We start from the raw sequence: 2,717 nt of genomic DNA, 5'->3' as shown, positions 1-2,717 counted from the left end.
CCTATGACTCCCTAAGAAATAAGAAAGTCAAAACTGAAAGGGACTAAGATATTTTCATAAAAAAGTAAAGCCAGTGCTGTCACCAAATTTCCAGTTGATCTTAAGTGATGTTATCAATAAACAAATGAATCACAATTTCACCATCATACATGGAGAAGTACATTTGCCACCTCTGTATTCACCCTCTATAACTGGCACCAATGCTACATGTTCCTTGATGAAGGAGAAAAAATAAATTATTCTGCTATTTTGTCTTTTAAGAATGTTAAAGCACTTTTTAACACAAGAGGTCCAGTTGTTGATGATGCGGGGAGAGGAATTGTGGAAAGCAGTTTCCCATGTTTGGAGGGTCCACACCTGTCCCTTTCAAATGCTGGCACTTTCACACACTCTGACTTCTCTCCAGCCAGTGCTTTTGGCTCTCAGGCCCCGGGCCCTGCTGAGTGAGAGGCAGTGAGGAGACTTGGAGCTTGCCTTCCTGTTATCAGAGCCAGGCTGTGTCTGTGTCAGGTTGAGGAGGATTGAGATTCCTTCTTGAGCCAAGTTTGATGTGAAAAACACCTGCAGCTCATCCCTGACTAAGTGCGGGCATTCTCACGGATGTCAGCTTGAAGAAAGATAAGGTAACGCTGGAGAGCAAATCCTTGTCATGAGCTCCTGCTTTGTGACCTCCTCATCACCCTCAGGGTGCTGCCTGGGACCTGGACTTGGTTGGAAGAAGGGAAAGCAGTGGCTCCCCTCAGGTTGGTGACCTGGATCCCAGATCCCCTGGAGGGGCCTCCTCATGGTTATTTTGGGGCTGATCACAGACACTGTGTAGCAGAGGGAAGAGCGACGTTGCCGTATGACCATAGCTAGATCTATCTTCGGTTGGCTCAGCACAGAATGGAAGGACTTAGCCCCTCTGTAAAGGGGGCAGATGGAAAGTCCTGCGATTCTAGGGACTTGGGGTTCAGAGCTGGAGACCTTCACTTAGCTTTGCCTCTCCCTAGCAGATGCCACAGAGTGCTGCAGACCCAGAAAACTGATTTTCTTCCATCTGGACCAGGTCATCCAGTGGCCTCCATGTCACGCTGCCTACTGCTGTGTAACTTTTTAGAACCGAGAGTTTGTGTTGGAGTTTGTGTGTGTGCACCTTGTCCTCTCACCTGCTTCAATAAATCTTGAAGCTGCCCCCACCCCCCAAAAAAAGAGGTCCACTGTGTCATAAACTTTCATAAGAAACTTTTTCTTTCTTAAGAATGCTGGCAAGCTGGTTTTGCCTCGAAGTTACAATACTCTGTAGCAATGAAGGCAAAACATATTTCCAATAAACAGCTAATGATTTCCACAATTGTAAGTATGCAAACATCTATGCATTTATGAAACTAGATATCCATTCTCTCATGTCTCTGTAGGCTTGATATGATTTTCCTACCTAACTATAATTCCCAGTCCATGAAGGAGGATGAATAATTAGTAATCTGGGAGATGGCCTGTCAGTATTGGATGAAACTTGCAATTCCACTGATCTTAATGGTTATGTACAAATTTGGAATATGGATACAGAACATTTTATCAGAAGAAAAATGCCTCAACTTTTTCATTCTCCACCTCACTCCAAGTGACACCAATGGACCAGCTCTGACCAGGAGTTCAAAACTAGCTTTTTAAAACACTCATTTACTGAAAAGCAGCTGATGAGAGACTGAAAAGGCTAGTTTCTCAGATAATTTTCACCCCATTGAAGCCAATAATTGTAGCTTAAAAATGGTGGCTTTATATTTTAACTGTTAATCTCTCTTTCAGCAGATGTGTTCTGAATCTGCCCAGCTACCCGTTGGCTTCAGTTAAATGAACTATTTTTGTTATACATGCAGAATTCTAGTAAAAAAAAAAAAAAGCTCTATAAAATATTTCTTTCAATAAATGTGATTAGCTAATACCAATCAGTTTTCCTACAGATTTAAGATAGGGAGTTCTCTGCTTGTTTGTTTTGTTGTGTTTTCTTTTGTATCTTTGTTTTTCTGTTTTTAATAGCCAGCCTAAAGTGTGATATGACAGCAGGGCACCATGTTATTTTTTGTTCATTGGATCTCCATTTTTTTTTTAATTGAAGTCCAACCAGTTAAAATGTGTCAATTTCTGGTGAACAGCACAATGTCCCAGTCATGCATATACATACATATATGTGTTTTCATATTTTTTCATTAAAGATTATTACAAGATATTGGACATAATTCCCTGTGCTATACAGAAGAAAAAATTTTTAATCTATTTTTATATAAAGTGGCTAACATTTGTAAATCTCAAACTCCCAAATTTATCCCTTCCCACCCCCTTTCCCTGGTAACCACAAGGTTGTTTACTTGTCTGCAAGTCTATTTCTGTTTTGTAGATGAGTTCATAGTGCGTTTTCTTCTTTCTTTCTTTTTTTTTTTTTAAGATTCCACATATGAGTGATATCATATGGTATTTTTCTCTTTCTGGCTTACTTCACTTAAAATGATGATCTCTAGGTCCATCCATGCTGCTGCAAATGGAATTATTTAATTCTTTTTATGGCTGAATAGTATTTCATTGTATAAATATACCACAACTTCTTTATCCAGCCATCTGTTTTTGGACATTTATGTTGCTTCCATGTCTTGGCTCTTGTATACAGTGCTGCTATGAATATTGGGGTGCATGTATCCTTTTGAATTAGAGTTCTCTCTGAATATATACCCTGGAGTGGG

The 2,717-nt window shown here is 40.0% G+C and overlaps 1 non-coding gene across 1 annotated transcript; it reads left to right on the top strand.

Moving 5' to 3' along the window:
- Window positions 1-290: 290 nt before the first annotated feature.
- Window positions 291-389, top strand: LOC116156107 (small nucleolar RNA SNORA71). Its single transcript, XR_010382089.1, has one exon. It is a non-coding gene; the product is annotated as a small nucleolar RNA SNORA71 (small nucleolar RNA).
- The last annotated feature ends 2,328 nt before the right edge of the window (window positions 390-2,717 follow it).

Source organism: Camelus dromedarius, chromosome 8 (genome assembly GCF_036321535.1).
Source record: "Camelus dromedarius isolate mCamDro1 chromosome 8, mCamDro1.pat, whole genome shotgun sequence".
NCBI lineage: Eukaryota > Metazoa > Chordata > Mammalia > Artiodactyla > Camelidae > Camelus > Camelus dromedarius.
The sequence above is the reverse complement of the archived record's forward strand: the minus strand, read 5'-3'. Positions and strand labels throughout refer to the sequence as shown.